Source organism: Pristiophorus japonicus, unplaced genomic scaffold (assembly GCF_044704955.1).
Source record: "Pristiophorus japonicus isolate sPriJap1 unplaced genomic scaffold, sPriJap1.hap1 HAP1_SCAFFOLD_105, whole genome shotgun sequence".
NCBI classification, from domain to species: Eukaryota; Metazoa; Chordata; class Chondrichthyes; family Pristiophoridae; genus Pristiophorus; species Pristiophorus japonicus.
Window position 1 is genome coordinate 738,457 of NW_027250702.1, and position 16,663 is coordinate 755,119.

Genomic DNA, 16,663 nt, shown 5'->3' on the forward strand with positions numbered 1-16,663 from the left:
GTACTCATTGGGCCCTTTACCGCCACCAATGACTGGTCTGCAGTTAATGGGTCAAACGCATCCCGTTTTTAACAGGATGCCACATTTGCAACCTTCCAATTTTCTAACACCACTCGTATATCCAGGGAAGGTTGTAAATTGTGGCCAGATCCTGTGCTATTTCAACGTTTTCCACCTCAATGACTTACGATGCATTCCAGCCAGACCGGGAGACTTTTCCACTCGGATCACTGCCAAGCGTTTCATCTGTTTTATCGCATCCAATTGCTCCAGCCTCCTCACACCGTAAGCTATGGTGTGATTGACAGACGTCGACTCTTTTGTCAAGACAGAATCAAATCAACCACATATTGTGAGCATTTTGTGTTAGCATTCAATCAATTTACACTATAAACCAATGGGTGATGACAGCTATTGATAATCAATTATAAAACTGCCTGATATTATAAACGAACTTGTGTTTCCACCAACATATATAGACAATAGCCTAGTGATTATACGTTGATATGCTGGGAAGGCGTGCCTGCTACCTTGACCCTGACACGAAAGTAACTAAAGAATAAAGTATTTAAGGACATGAAAGAAAGGGCATAACATTTAGCTGGATTCATAACAAAATGCATGCCTGGAGATGGAAGCCTTGAGAGCCCTAAATCCACAATTAGAGACCACATTTTTGATGGCACAGTAAGTAGTTTGGATTGAGGCAATCTTAAACGCAAGCCTGGAGTCTAAAATGTGCATGAAGATGGCAAAGAAAAATTCTGATTTCAAAACGGCAAACGAAGAGTTTGATAAGTTGTTTTTTAGCAGCATTACGAGAAAACGTGAAATGATTGGATGAAGTGGGGGCTCTGAAATTGTGATCGAGTGAGGGGTTGAAACTGATGCTGCATGCACATGATCACTGATTGTAAACAGGTGGCAAAAGGACTAAATATGGTTTGTGCTTCGATTTCTACAAAAGAGGTGCCAGGTAATTTAATTGCTCAGGATTTGGGAACGATAGGGTGTTCCAGATGTAAGATATGGCACTTCTTGTATCACCACCATCATGGCTGATGAAGAACTGTGCAATCTTAAGAGGAATCAATCTCAGGGATCGGGAAAGATTCATCTGAGTATCCTTGTGGAGAATGGGGGAAAATTGCAGGAACTCGGGCAGAAATCTGGGATAAATTATTGAATAATTCAGAGACGTGCCTGGGACTGTAGGGTGTCAGATGGCACGCCTAAACTCCATTAACACGGTATCAAAAGTGTCGCAGAAAACTACAGATAAATGATTTAGACGTCCATTGTGTGTAAAATCAGGAAAACACTGATTAAAGATAAGATCTTGGAAGATCTGGATCGAAATGTATTCACAAAATAAAAAAATATAACCAGCATATTAATGAAGGAGAGCACTTGTCAATCTCATTCACTAGTTCTCTTCGATAGTTTGAAAGGAGTATGTCATAAGATCTTGGCAGGGGAAAGGCAATGGATATGATGCACTTTGACAGTATGAATTAGGAGCTTGACAGGGGTTAGGCTATAGACGAGGTATACTTCGTTTCAGAGAGGTCTTTAATACAGTTCCTGTGGAAAGGATGGCACTGAAAAAAAGATGGCGATGCTCATTGATAATAATTCACAAAGGATTTGTAATTTGCATACCAATAGAGCGCAGTGTGTGGTGGTACAGCCATTGTCATCGGACTGAGAGAATATTACCAGTGGAGTTCCACAGAAATCTTTTTGGACATATTTTGTTTAATAGCTTTATAAATCATTGGAACTTGGAGTCACAACGTTTACAGAACACACAAAGCTGATGCGGCTTGCAGACTGTAAAGCTGAGCATGATAATTTACAGAAGGGTTCAAACACTTAATAATTGGACAGACAGGCAGCAGATGTCATGGAAGTAGAGAATTACTAATTAAGTCACATGGAACGAAAAAACCCAGGAAGGAACTAATATGTAAATATAAATAAATGCATTTGTATTGAAAAAGTTAGAAGTCTGAGGGGCCTTGAGGAAAACAGTTCAAACTATCGCAGCAATGAGTAATGCAATCAGATGCTGTAAATAGGTTTTTATTGAGCCCAGATGTCACTATATAAATCGTTGCTGCAACTGTACTAATAAATGCTGTGTGCCGATATGGGCACCACAGAATATTGCAGCTATTAAAGGGTCACTAGTGGCGATTAACAAGAATGATTAATGTGATGGAGGATTTGGATTGTGAGATTCGATTATGTAAATTGCACATTTTCTCGCAGGAAAAGAGAAAGTCAAGATGTGATATATTTGCTGCTTTTGCGATTCTAAAGAGATGATATTCCGACCATGGCCAGGATTGGCACCTTGGGCAGAACAGTCGGACTGGAGGACTGGGCATGCGCTTCAAGTGGATATATTCAACATATTCTGTGGAAACATTATTTCAAAGGGCGAGTGGTCAATCTATGCAGAATCACCCTTGAGATACGTTGGAAGCATTCAGAAATTATACAGTTTAAAGCGAATTGTATCGACTTATTTCATGAAGAAATCTTTCAGGGGAGACATTTAAGAATTAACATGAGTCATGACACTGGGGTTATACTCGCCTCGTGTGTGGGTTTATTGCAGGCTGGTTGATAGAGGTTAATTGCCTTGATTAGAAAACAACTCTGTTTGGATGGCAGATAACAACCTACACGGTCGATTGTCCTTTCCTTGCAGCAATCCCTCTGTTAATATGTTTATGGACACAGGTAAGCGGACATGGAGCGTTGTAGAGTTAGCAGAGAAAATCGCGTGAAGACCGCGCGACCATCGAGTGTTATGCAGTCAATGGGGAGCAAAGTGTAGGGAGATTGCGAGCTCCCATTGCCCAGTGAGTGAGAAGAATGTGGGGGGACAGTGCGCGCTCCCATTGCCTCTGAGTGGGGAACAATGTGTGGAGAGAGTTCAGGCTCCCGTTGCCCAGTGACAGTAGAACAATGTGTGGGGTGAGTGCGGACTTCAATTACCCAGTGAGTGGTAAAAATGTGTGGGGACAGTGCGTGCTCCCATTGACCAATGAGTTGCAACAATGTCTGCGACAGTGCGGTCATTGCCCAGTGAGTGGGGAACAATATGTGTGGACAGTGCGGTTATTGCTCAGTGAGTGTGAACACTATGTGGGGACAGTGCAAGGTCCCATTGCAAAGTGAGTGGGGAACAATATGTGGGGAGAGTGCGGGCTGCCTTTGCCATGTGAGTGGGAACAATGTGTCGGGACAGTGCGGTCATTGCCCAGTGCCTGTGAAAAATGTGCAGGCATAATGCGGGCCGCCATTGCCCAGTGAGTGGAAAAAATGTGTGAGGACAGTGCCGCCTGTTCCGAGTGAATGGGGAAATTTGTGTGCGGACAGTGCGGCTTCCCATTGCCCAGTGAGTGGGGAACAATGTGTGCAGACAGTGTGGTCATTGCTCAATGTGTGGGGACAGTGCTGGATCTCATTTTTCAATGAGTGGAAAATTTATGTGAGTCCAGTGCGGGCTCCCATTGCACAGTGAGCGGGAATAGTGTGTGGCGACAGTTCTGGCACCCATTGCCCAGTGAGTGGGGAATAAAGTGTGCGCACATTGGGGGCTCCCATTACCGAGTGAATGTGAACAACGTGTGGGGAGAGTGCAGTTATTGCCGAGTGAGTTGCAACAATTTGACGGGCCAGTGCCGGCTCCCATTGCCCAGTGAGTGCGAACAAAGTGTGGAGAGAGTGCAGGCTCCCATTGCGGAGTGAACGGAAAAATGTGTGGGCCAGTGCGGGCTCCCATTGCCCAGTGAATGGGGAACAATGTGCGGGCACAATGTGGGCTCCCATTGCCCAGTGAGTGGGAACAATGTGTGGGGACGATGCGGGCTCCTATTGCCCAGTGAGTGAGGAAAATGTGTGGGGTCAGTATTGGCTCCCATTACCCAGTGAATGCGAACAATGTGTGAGAACAGCGCGGGCTTGCATTACCCAGTGAGTGGGAAAAAAATGTGGGGACAGTGCGGGCTCACATTGCCCACTGTGTCTCACACTCGGGATCGAAAGCATTACCTGGGGCGAGAGAGTTGGTAATGGGATATTGGGGCCCTTCCTTTAACATTTGACCTTGATCTCCAATGACAGGTTGTAGGCCAGACTCTCAGTCTCCCGCCTGAATTTAGAAACAATCCAGGGCCTTCGGGATTGGTGGGAATGCCGCAGGCCTGCGTCAGCACCGAAATGAGAAAAGGAAACTAACTGACAATCGATTGCAACACTGAATGGTGCACTAATGCAATGTGCTTCATACATTTTTAATTTCAAATTCGGTAAGATTCTTTGTTTTTGTGAATGTGTATCTTGGGAGGGGATACCTTTTCTCACACCCGCAAGAAGAGCACTGCACGGAATATAACGTGCAATTCATATTATACTTTAATATTTTCAGCATTGTAATAAATTAACAATATGTCTCAGTGGATATTTCATTCCCTTCTTAAGCTCCTCTCTGAACTTACTCTGGGTACCTGCATAAATAAACTGGTTGATGCAGGAACTCAAAAATTGAAGCATATATCCGCTTTCCTCCAGAATAATATTTGATTCATTGATACTGGATCCTGCGAAATAACTAACTCTCCCAATCTGGACATAGATGAAAGTTCTAATTAATAACACATTAAAAAAGATGTAACTGCCTGAGCTAGAAAAGAGCAAGATGATGGACTTTCTCCGCTTCTCCATTTCTGGGTCGCTCTAATTCTCTTCATTGCTGTGGGCCCGGAGTCTCCTGCGGGCTCCACTGGCCGCTAGAATGTGTCTGACAGTCAGAGTATTGAGCAGTAAAATCAGAATGAATGGAATACATGGGGTTGAAATATGGAAAATCCAGTCATAAGCGACCCATGCAGGAGAGGTATAAAATGTTATTTTTATGCTGCAGAACCAGGGTGTACTGTTAACTGTATACAAAGTTTCATATAAAAAATACAAGAAGGTATTTTTTAAGAAGCTCAGGGCACAAACCGTTCCAATAACCACTGCCACAGTTTTCTCACTGCAATATTTTGTTTTCAGCTTCTGGCAACAAATGGCTACATATCGATCAAAGATGAAAGCCACCGTTAACCAGGAAGAACAGTCGATGGCTGCATAGATTAGAGCAATACGGAAACTACAGAACGGAGTGAGGGATAGGAAACTTAATGGGAAATAAATACCTACAATCCGGTTTAATATCACGGCAGTTGCAATGACCAGGAGATCCGTCACCGCCATGGAAACGAGATACTGAGTGATACATCTGGAGAGACCGCACCTTCCTCGGGGTAGGATCATAATCACTGCCAAGTTAGCTGTAACAGATAGAGAGCGAGAATGTGAGAGATAGCAAGAGAGAGTGAATGTGTAACAGAGTGAGAGAGCTCGTTAGTTTGTGTGAGAAAGAGGGAGAGCAGGTTAATTTCTGTGACTAAGAAGAAGAGAGTGAATATTTGTAAGAAGGAGGAAGAGGGAGTTAATGTGGGTGAGAACACTGCAGAGAGAATCGTTACATTTTATATAATTTCTCATCGTAAGACAGTTCTCTCATCCCAGGAATCAGTCTGGTGACCCTCCGATGTACTGCCTCCAAGGCAAATAAAACTGTGGGCAGTACTTCAATTGTGCACTCACTAAGGCCCTGTACAATTGGAGCGAGTTTTTCTTACTCTTACACTCCAACCAACTAGCAATAAAGGACAACATGTCATTTGCCTTCTTTGTTGCTTGCTGCACCTGCAGTCAATTTCCCTGCGTTTCTTGCACAAGGATACCTAAATCTTGCTGAACAACAATATTCAACATTTTCTCACCATTCAGAAAATATTCTGTTTTTCTATTCTTCCGACCGAAGTGAATAACCTCACGTTCCCATACATTATACTCAAGCTGCCATCTTATTGGCCATTCACTTTGTCTATCTAAAGCCCGTTCCAGACGCATTGTGTTCTCCTCAGAGCTTACTGTCCTAACTACCTTTGTATTGTCAGCAATCTTGGATAAATTGCACTGGGTCCATTCATCAACATCATTAATATCGATTTTAAATAGGTATGGCCCGAGCCCTGATTCTTGTGGCACCCCGTTCGTTACATCCTACTAACCTGAAAATGACCTGTTTACCCGGACGCTTTGTTTTCTGTCCATTATCCAATTATCTATCCATGCTTATATAATACCTCCAAACCCATTAAACCTTGTGTAATAACCTTTTCTGAGTCATCTTATGGAATGCCTTATGGAATTTCATAAACTGCATCCATTGCTTCTCCTTTATGTGCCCTGATATTTATTTCCTAAAAAAACTCTAAAATTAATTGCAAAAAACAATTGCCCTTGCTGAAAACCTTGTGACTCTGTCTAAACATTTTATGATTATCTAAGTGCCTTGATACCACATTCTTATCAATGGATTCCAGTATTTTCCCGACGCGAAATATTAGGCTAACTTGCCCGTAGTTCTCAGTTTTTCTCTCCCTCCTTTCTTGTATAACGATGTTACATTTGTTACATTGAATCGCTGGGAACATTCCAGATTATAGATAATTTTTAAATATCAAAGGCATTATATCCACTATCTCTGCAGCCACCTGTTTTAGAACTCTAGGATGGAGCCCGCAAAGTCCAGATGTTTTGTCGGTTTTATTTCCTTTGTTTCTTTCGTACTTTTTCTCTACTTATATTAATTATGTTAAGTTCCTCAACCTCCTTAGTCCCGTGGTACCCCAAGATTTTAGGTTGCTTTTTGCATCTTCTACAGTGAGTACAAATGCAAAACATTTATGTAACGTTTCTGCCATTTCCTTATTCGTTATATTGATTTCTCCTCTCAGTCTCGAAGTGACGAATAATGACTTTTGATACTCTCTTTCTTTTTACATACTGGTTGAAGCTTTTACAAATTGTTTTTATATCAGTTGCTAGTTTTCCTTCATAATGTATTTTACCTTTTTTTTTCAATTTTTAGGTTTTCGATTGAAGTTTGATTTCTTGAACAGGATGAGCTTACATTTTCTCCAATAAAATATTGGGAAGAACGAAGCCATTGTCTTTGTTCCTGCCACCAAGACTGTTCCTTTGCCACCGACTCTATCCTTGTGCCTGACAACTGCCTTTGTCTGACCAGACAGTTCACAAAGTTGGGGATCTATTTTACCCTGAATTGAGATTCCAACCACATATCGCTCGACCACCAAGACCGATAATTCACACCTCCTTAACAGCGCCTGTTTTCACCCCTGTCTCACAACATAAGCAGTGAAACCATCATCCATGTCTTTGTTACCTCTTTACGTAACTATTCGAATGCTAACCTCGTTGCTTTCCCACATTTCACAATCCATAAACGTGAGTTCTTCCCAACTCCTGCTGCACGTATCCTTAATCGTATTAAGTCCCGGTCACTCCTTTGCTCGCTGAACTACATAAGCTCCTCGTCCAGCAATAACGCGATTTTAAAATTCTCAACATTGTTTGCAAATCCATCAATAGCTTCGCTCCTTCCGATCTCTGTAAGATGCTACTAACCTACATCACTCCGAGAGCATTGCCTATCTCCTCGTTTAAGAATCTGGTGAATATCTAACCATTTGCCCAACCTTCTGCTGAGCTAATTTCTCTTTTATGGCTCGGTGCGAAAATGTGTTTCAATAACGCTCCATCAAAGCATTTTACTATGTTAAATTAGCTGCATAAACTCACTTTGTTGCTGCTGAAAACATGTCTATCAGGACAGCAACAAAAGCACAAGGGTAATTAAATGTACAAAAGCAAAATTATACAGACACTGGAAATCTGAAACAAAAACAGAAAATGCTGGAAACAGGTCAGGCAGCATCGGTGGAGAGAGGAGCAGACTTAACATTTCTGGTCGATTACCTTTTGTCGGAACTAAATAATGCTAAGAGATGCAATTGGAGAGGCTAGTAAAGCGGGGGGGTGGTGTGGAGGAAAGAAAAAAAAAGGAAGGTCAGTGATTGCGTAGACGGCAGGAATGGTTATATGACAAAAAGGATAATGGTCAAAGCGAAAAAAGCAGACTAATGCAGCAAGAAAAGAAACAATATATGGGTCGAGCAGAAGTTTAAAGGGTAACAGCAGAATCATTATAAACAGCTGCTGTCCAGAAAAAAATGGTGGTTATTATCTGAAAATGTGAAAGCTATATTGAGTCCGGAAGTTTGTAAAGTACATAATCGAAAGATGAGGAGCTGATCCTCGAGTTTGCGGTGAGTTTCACTGGAATAGTGTTGGAGGCCGAGGACTGATAGTGGGTGTGAGGTGGAGAATAAAACAAGAGAAGAATGGAAGCTCAGTTTCACACTTGCAATTGACTGAAGATGTTTAGCAAAGCGATCACCAGACCAGTGTTTGCAAGCAATCAAAAATGCAAATGGAATCTTGGCCTTTATGCAAGGGTTATAGTTTATGAAAGCAGATATGTCCTGCTACAACTGTACAGGGTATTCGTGAGGCCAAACCTAACGTACTCCATACAGTTTTGGGAGCCGTATGTAAGGAAGGATATACTTCCATTGGAGGCTGTTGAGAGAATGTTCACTTGGTTAATTCTGGAGATGAGGGGGTTGACTTATGAATATAGGTTGAGCAGGGTTGGCCCATACTCAATATTCATAAGACTGAGAGGTGATCTTAATGAAACGTATAGCATAATAAGCTGGCTCGACAAGGTGGATGTGGAGAGGTTATGTCCACTCATAGTCGAAACAAAAACTATTGGGCATAGATTCAGAATAAGGGGCAGCCGTCCATGAAAAACTGAGATGAGGAGGAATTTCTTCTCTCAGAGGGGTTTAAGTCTATGGAATTATCTGCCACAGAGAGCTGCGGACGCTGATTGTTTGAATATATTTAAGGCTGAGATAGACAGATTTGTGAGCGATAGGGGAATAAAGGGTTACGGGAAGTGGGCGGGGAAGTGCAACTGAGTCCATGGTCAGATCAGCAGTGCTCTTGCTGAATGGCGAAGCAGGATCCAGGGGGCAAATGGCGTAAACCTTCACCTATTTCTTATTTTCTTATGTTCATATGATCTCCCAGTGTAGATGATACCGCATCGTAAACAGCAAATACACGATACTGAATTAGAAGAAGTACCAGCAAATATAAGCACATGATTATGATAGTGTTCTGATACCACGCACATTGAAATACTAGTAATATAAAAAAGCTAATATATCTTCATAGTTATATGGTGTGATACCACTCACGGTGAAAACCCAATTACACAACAGGAAGTACATGTATAGTAATAATAGTATGATACGAGTCAAAGGTAAATGCCTAAAACACGTTAGGAATTACATCTGCACAGTTATTCTAGTGAGATACAATTCAGAGTGAAATACCAAAAACACATTTGGAATTATGTCTTCAGAGTAATATTAGTTTGATACTATTCACACTGAAATATCTAAAACACAAATGGAAATGTATGCACAGTTATGCTAGTATGTTACCACTCACAGTGATGTAACAAGAACACAATAGGAATTATATATACACAATTATAATAGTGTCATAACACGATTCACAGTGAAATACGACTAACAAAATGGCAAATATATGTACTATATAATCGTGTGATAATACCATTTCACAATCAAATACAAATAACACAATAAACAATATATATGCAGGATCATACTGGTTTGATAACATTAATTCACAGTGAGGGCCAATAACACAAAGGAAATATATGTACAGTTATAATGTGATACCACTCACAGTGCGATATACTGTTCAATTTCAATAAACCATCACTCTGAACAAATAAACTGATCGCGCTGAAGAGGCGGCTCTGTGTAAAACACAATAAAACAAATATTTGAGAATCAGACACTCAAAAATAGGTAGTGATTCCGTTAATGGAAAGAAATTATTCCGTTAAATAAGATAAAATAGGCCTTGAAGCAGCAGAAATATTCCAGTTGAAGGGGAGGAGCGACAGCGGTAATTAGTAAGAGTGATACAGTTGACTGATCATTCGCATATCTAGATACTAACAGAAATAGTTCCCTGGAACCCCGATAGCTGCAATGACGGGATAGTAAATGGCAAATACCAAACCTTTTGGTGACCCGTGCATTTTCTGCAGAAGCTTCGAGCACGCCCTGCCCAACACTCAGAGATTATCACATTTATACATGATGCAAGGCTCCAGGGACATCATCAGGTGGCGTGATCTTGTGTACTAATTACAGGTATTGAAACAGAAAGATTAATGCAGCCGCTGGCGGGATCATCTTTACGGTTTTACGGCGTGGAATATATATAGACAGCTCGGACACGGGAATTAAGTGTAATTCCCAGAGAGTACAAGACGACATTACTTTATAAAATATTATAAAAAACTAAATATGTGGTTGACATGGTGAGAGTCAGCATTGTACACAAGAAATTCGAGCGTTTAAAGCCCTTAATGCGGTGTTAAGTGCTCTCAGCACAAGATGCACCTGACCAGATAAATTCTGATCCTGCAGCAGGCAAACGCAGCACGTTTTCGCTCCTGTCATTATCCAGCCCGTGTCCGAGTAAACACTTGCCACAAGTATCTAGCTCCAATACTGATCACTCACTTTAACTCAGGTGTCTGCACATTCCCTGTGGATAGGTCCTGTTCAGCAGAGTTACATTCAGTGTGGACAAGTCTATTTGAGCACATGTATTTTCAGTCTGGACAGGTTCAGTTGAGCGGTTACATCCAGTGTGGAGAAGCCCAGTTGAGCATAATTATATTCAGTATGGACCAGTCCAGTTGAACACGGTCGCAATCAGTGTGGATGAATCCAGTTAACCACGCTTGCATTCAGTGTAGACAGGACCAGTTGAGCACGGTTGCATCCAGTGTGCACTGGTTCAGTTCAGCACAGTTGCATTCAGTTTAGTTAAATCCAGTTGAGTACTGTTACCTTCAATCTGGCGAGGCCCAGTTGAGCACGGTTAAATTTAATGTGTGGCTGTCCAGTTCAATACAGTTACATTCGATTAGGAAAGGTCCAATTCAGCAATTACATAGCGCACTGCCTGATAATTACCTTGATTGGATTCAGTGTGGAACTTGCATACCTTAGCCTGAAGCCTCTGATATATCCCTACCTGCATTGCCAGTGTGGGGACATGTTGTTCCTCTGATACCCAGTCTTGGAGGAGGTTGTATTTACCCCAGTTCCATTTTGAACCTTTGGGTTCATTCCCCGCCGCAATCTTTGTACCATTGCACGCATCTTCATTCCCTCACCGCCTCTTGTCTCAGCATGTTTAGAGCCTTGGTCATTCGCCGAAAGCAGAACTTGGTTCAGATTTGTGCACCTCACCTCAGAAAGGATATATTGGCCTTGGTGAGGGTTCCACGAGGATTCCTCAGAATATCACCTGGGTTTTATGTATTAAATTATGAGGACAGGTTGCATTCCTTTGTGTTCTATTCTCATGAGTATGGGAGAGTTACTGGTGATTTGGTCAGAATTTAAAATGATGAAACGTATTGATCGTTCATTTGGACCGAAATTATTTGCTCATGTAGGAAGATAAGAAAAAGCAGCATGATTAGACCATATGGACACTCGAGCTTGCTCCGCGATTCAACAAATCATGGTTAATCTTCTACGTGACCCCACGTCCCCTGATTCCATTGTAGGCCAACATTCTGTGTGTCTTGAATATACCCATCGTTGAACATCCACACCCCTCTGGTGTATAGATATCCAAAGATTCACGTTCTCCTGATTGAGGAAAGTTCTCCAGATCTCAATCCGAAATCGCCAATCTCTTATCCTGCGGTTATGAACCAGAAAGCTAAATTCTCCAGCCACGGAAAAGATCCGCTCAACATCTGCTCTGTCCACGGCTATAAGAATTTTATGCGTTTCAATCTCATCTTATTCTTCGAAACTCCATAGAATTGCTGCCCATTCTACTCAATTGCTCCTCATTGGACATCTCTCTCACCCTCGGAAATAACCTACTGAACCTTAGTTGCAGCCATGCTAAAACAAATATATTCGTCCTAATTTAAGGAGACGAAAGCTGAATACAGTACTCCAGGTGTGGTCTCACAAAAGCTCGATATTATTGCAGCAAAACCTTCCATCTCAACGCCCTTGCAATCAAGGCAAATTGCTTGCTGCACTTGCATGTTAAATTTATTGCACTATTGGACACCAACATTACTCTGAATATCAAGATTTGCGAGTCTCTGACCGTTTTCCTTTCTTCCTACTAAAGTGGATCTGTATATATACATGATAATTTATCAGCCTCCTTCTTGGCCCAACCCTTAACATGTCTACATCGATTTGCATTCCATTTGCATCGTTCTCCCAGCATACTTCCCCTCTTCACTTTGTATCATCTGAAGCCATGGGGGTATTACACTCGGTACACTCATTAAATTCATTGATATAGATTGTAAATAACGAAGTCAAAAGCGCTGGTCCTGGCGGCACTCGGCTAGTAGCACACTGCCATCCAGAAAATGACCTGTTTTTGATTACTCTCTCTTGACGAATCCTCAACCTATGATAATATATTGCCTCCAAAACCAGGAGCCCTTACCTTGTGTAATAATCTCTTAAAATTATAAGAATAAGCAGCGTGATTTAGCCCCTTGCGCCTGTTACACCATTCAATAAGATCCTGGCAGATCCACGACCTCAACCCCACTTTCCCGCCCTATCACCATAATCTATTGATTCCCCGAGACACCAAATATATACGTATATCAGCTTTATATGGTACCTTATCGAACGCCTTCCGAAAATCCAAATATCCATGTTATTAGATACACCCTCACAAAAATGTTACATTTTTATCGAACAGGACTTCCCTTTCATAAAACCATGTTCACTTTGCCTAATCATATTGCGATTTCCCAAGTACCCTTTTGGCACGTCTTTTATAATAAATTCTACCATTTTCCATTCTATTGATGTCAGGCTTACTGGCCGAAATGTCACTGTTTTCTCGCTCCGTTCTTTCCTGACCAGCACGGGTGCATTTGCTACCTGAAAGTCCAGTTGGACCGTTCTCAAATCCAGTGAATTCTGGAACATCAAACCAAAGACTTCCACGATGTCAGCAACCAAATTTGTATTAGCATAGGATGTAGGCCACTAGGCCCAGGAGAATCACAATATAAACTTTGACCAGAGTGAGAAATTAATACATTAAATTATAATCTGTAATCTATATAACTATAATTATAAAAATATAATAAATATAATTAGTAACAACTGGCAGGCTAATATAGAGAAAATGAGAAAATTATGAAAGGAAGTAACTGCTGTGAACCAACGAATGTGTCCTTGCAAAACATAGACTAGAAAAGTTCGAGCTGTTTTTTCCTCGCTTCCAGAAAAACCGCAGTAGAGAAGACAATGACGAATCAGGTGCCAGATATGTTTCACTAAATGCTATGGAAGTGTGGGGATGCTGATGCATGGGGCCAATCAGGAGTGTTGACACCGGAGAACAAGGTCAGGGCGCCCGAGGTTCCAGCCAGAGGGCTGACCACCTGTTAGTTACTGTGGACACATGCGACTTGATGTTTACTCTGATTGAGTGATCAATATAAGGTACGGTGGATCGCAGAAGATGTGCTCATAATATATTTCCTAATTCGCAACGACTCAGTTACTGAAATGTCGATGACCACATGCAGCATGATCTGGACGAGTTTCATCCATGGGCTGATAATTGGCAAGTATCATTCGCAACACACACATGCCAGCCAATGATCATCTCCAACAAGTGAAAGTATAGGCACCGCTCCTTGCTATTTAGTTGCATTAACATCTTCAAAACCCATACCATCTACATCCAGTGATATGCCATTTAACAGAATCTTAACTGGACTAGCCACATAAATAATGTAAAAATACTTTTCTTTCATAATTTTCTAATTTTCTCTATATTAGCCCGCCAGTGGTTAATAATTATATTTATTATATTTTTATAACTATAGTTATAAAGATTACATATTATAATCTAACGTATTACATTTCTCACTCTGGTCAAAGCTAATATTGTGATTCCCTTGGGCCTCGTGCGCTACATCCTACGCTGATAGAAATTTGGTTGCAGACATCGTGTAAGCCTTTGGTTTGTTCTGCCAGAGTTCCGTGGATTTGAGAACGGTCCATTTCAGGTAGAAATGCATCCGTGCTATTCAGGAAAGGAGGGAGTGAGAAAACAGTGAAATATGGACCAGTGAGCCTGACATCCGTAGTATGGAAAATGGTCCAATTTATTATAAAAGACGTGCCAAAGGGATTCTTGGAAAATCGCAATATGATTAGGCAGAGTCAACATGGTTTATGAAAGGGAAGCTCTGTTTGGCAATGCTTTTGGGGAGGAGATAGTCTAACATGGCTGGAGGATGGGAACCTATGCAGGGAGACAGAGGGAAATAAAATGGAGGCAGAAGCAAAATATATAAAGGAGAATAGTAAAATTGCAGGGCAGAGAAACCCAGGGCCAAAAACAAAAAGGGCCAAATTACAGAAAAACTCTAAAGGCGCAAAGTGTGTTAAAAAGACAAGCTTGAAGGCTATGTGCCTCAATGCGAGTAGTGCTCGGAATAAGGTAGACGAATTAGCTGCGCAGACAGCAGTTAACGGATATGATATAATTGGCATCACGGAGACATGGCTCCAGATTGATGAAGGCTCGGAACTCAACATTCACGGGTATTCAACATTCAGGAAGGGTAGGCAGAGAGGAAAAGGAGGTGGGGTGGCGTTGCTGGTTAAAGAGGGAATGAATGCAATGGTAAGGAGGGACATGAGCCTGGATGACGTGGAATCGGTATGGGTGGAGCTGCGGAATTAGAAAGGGCAGAAAACGTCAGTGGGAGTTGTGCACAGAGCACCAGACAGTAGTAGTGAAGTTGGGGACAGCATCAAACAAGAAATAACGGATGTGTGTCATAAAGGTACAGCAGTTATCATGGGCGACTTTAATCTGCATATTGATTGGACAAACCGAACTGGTAGCAATGCGGATGAGGAGGATTTCCTGGAGTGTATTAGGGACGGTTCTCGAGACCAATATATCGAGGAACCAACTAGAGAGCTGGCCATTCTAGACTGGGTGATGTGTAATGAGATGCAACTAATGAGCAATCTTTTTGTGCGAGGCCAGTTGGGGAAGAGTGACCATAGTATTGTAGAATTAGTTATCAATTTGGACAGTGACACAGTTAATTCGGAAACTAGTGTACAAATCTTAAGGAATGGTAACTTCGACGGTATGAGGCGTGAATTGGCTAGAATAGACTGGCAAAGGATACTTAAAGGGTTGACGGTGGATAAGCAATGGCAAATGTTTAAAGATCACATGATGAACTTCAGCAATTGTACATCCCTGTCTGGAGTAAAAATAATTCGGGGAATGTGGCTCAACAATGGCTAACTAGGGAAATTAAGGATTGTGTTAATGCCAAGGAACAGGCATATAAATTGGCTAGAAAAAGCAACAAACAGAGGATGCGAGAATGTAGTATTCAACAGAGGAGGACTAAGGGTTTAATTAAGGTGTGTGGGGGAATAGAGTACGAGAGGAAGCTTGCAAGGAACATAAAAAACTGACTGCCAAAGCATCTATATATATGTGAAGAGAAACAGATTAGTGAAGCCAAACGTAGGTCCCTTGCTGTCGGATTCAGGTGAATATATGATGGGGACCAAATAAATGGCAGACCAATTGAGCAAATAATTCGGTTCTGTCTTCACGAAGGAAGACACAAATAACCTTCCGAATGTACTAGGATACAATGGGTCGAGAGCAAAGGAGGAGCTGAAGAATATCGTTATTAGGTGGGAAATTGTGTTCAGGAAATTGATGGGATTGAAGGCCGATAAAACCCCGGGGCCTGGTAGACTGCATCGCAGTGTACTTAAGGAAGTTGCCCAAGAAATAGTGGATGCATTGGTGATCATTTTCTAACAGTCTTTCGAATCTGGATCTGTTCCTATGGACTGGAGGGTAGCTAATATAACACCACTTTTTAAAAAAGGAGGGAGAGAGAAAAGGGGTAATTATAGACCAGTTGGCCTGACATCAGTAGTGGGGAAAATAATGGAATCAATAATTAAGAATGAAATAGCAGCGCATTTGGACAGCAGTGACAGGATCGGACCAAGTCAGCATGGATTTATGCAAGGGAAATCAGGCTGGACGAAACTTGTGGAATTTTTCGAAGATGTAACTAGCTGAGTGGAAAGGGAGAACCAGTGGATGTGGTGTATTTGGACTTTCAAAAGGCTTTTGACAAGATCCCGCACAAGAGATTGGTGTGCACAATCGAAGTGCGTGGTAGTGGGATTAACGTGCTGACGTGGTTAGAGAACTGGTTGGCAGACAGGAAGCAGCGAGTCGGGATAAACCAATCCTTTCCAGAAGGTATGCAGTGACTTGTGGGGTTCCACAGGGTTCGGTGCTGGGACGCCAGCTCTTTCCAATATACATTAACGATTTGATGAAGGAATTGAGTGTAACATCTACAAGTTTGGCGATGACACTAAACTTGGTGGCGGTGTGAGTTCTGAAGATGAGCCTCAGAGGCTGCAGGCTGACTTGAACAGGTTTGGTGAGTGGGCAAATGCAT

General features: G+C 41.9%; 1 pseudogene; it reads right to left on the reverse strand.

Annotated features, from left to right (window-relative positions):
• Positions 1–4,440: 4,440 nt before the first annotated feature.
• On the reverse strand, positions 4,441–10,144 carry LOC139241353 (G-protein coupled receptor 15-like; annotated as a pseudogene).
• Between the last annotated feature and the right edge of the window lie 6,519 nt (positions 10,145–16,663).